At 58.6% G+C, this 860-nt stretch overlaps 1 long non-coding RNA gene across 1 annotated transcript in view; it reads right to left on the bottom strand.

Annotated features, from left to right (window-relative positions):
- The window catches only part of LOC107195393, a 2,818-nt gene extending 2,152 nt beyond the window's left edge, over positions 1-666 (bottom strand). Inside the window, exons 1-2 of the long non-coding RNA XR_001516525.2 lie at positions 553-666; positions 258-355 (exon numbers count right to left, since the gene is read on the bottom strand). This is a non-coding gene — a long non-coding RNA (uncharacterized LOC107195393). The remainder of the gene's footprint in view (positions 1-257; positions 356-552) is intronic.
- Positions 667-860: the final 194 nt, after the last annotated feature.

Below are 860 nucleotides of genomic sequence, written 5' to 3'. Positions count from 1 at the left end.
GGTAGCAGTACCCTCCCTGGCCTCTTAGGAACCTGGCTGCTCGGCAGGAGGTGAGCCGGCAGGGAGGGAACGGAGCTTCATCTGTATCTGCAGCCACTCCCCAGCGCTAGCATCACCGCCTCAGCTCTGCCTCAGATTGTCAGGTGTTAGATTCTCATAGGAGCACCGGTCCCTGGTGCCAGAAAGGTTGGGGACCGCTGCTATAGTGCTCCTGGCAACCTCTCTGGATTTGTTTTTCAAAGCCGATTTAATCTTACCTTAGCTTTGCAGACACCCCCTGGCAAGCAGTTTGCGGTGGGAGCCCGTGTCTGGTCTCCGGCCCTGTCCTGGGGTAACGCGGATTCTCCAGCAGAGACTGGGGGCAGGGGTGGGTCCATTTTGAGGCCAATAAAACAAACCAACACCAATCTAATATCTTTTCCCTGCTCCCTCATTCAGGACCTACTGGGTCCTCGGGTTTCTGCCCACCCCACACCTCTGGGTGCATTCCCGGTTGGAATTAGTATTTTTCTCTTTAGTGTTTCCACAAAGCTCATTGTAGCTTGAACTTACTCCAGTTGGCCTCCAGGGATTTCAAAATAACTGTCTTCACGGTGGCTGCAGTCAGAAGGCGGACTGAGCAGAGCAGGGCTTACGCGTGTGCGCGCGCCCACCCACCTGGTAGGGAGCCTGCACCTGGCGGCGCTCCGCGTTCGTCAAGTGAACCGGGGAGGACTCGGGACGCGGCCCCAGACCCGAATGACGTTTAGCAGGGCTGGGTGGCCCTCACTTCCCACTCTACCAGCGGGTCCCCAGCACCAAAACAAAACAAGCCCGTAAAATCGGGCGGGGCGTAGGCGGGCGGCGGGGCGCGCCGGGCG

This window comes from Pteropus alecto, unplaced genomic scaffold (assembly GCF_000325575.1).
Source record: "Pteropus alecto unplaced genomic scaffold, ASM32557v1 scaffold101, whole genome shotgun sequence".
Lineage (NCBI taxonomy): Eukaryota > Metazoa > Chordata > Mammalia > Chiroptera > Pteropodidae > Pteropus > Pteropus alecto.
Note: the sequence above shows the minus strand (reverse complement) of the source record. Positions and strands in the feature narration are given on the sequence as shown.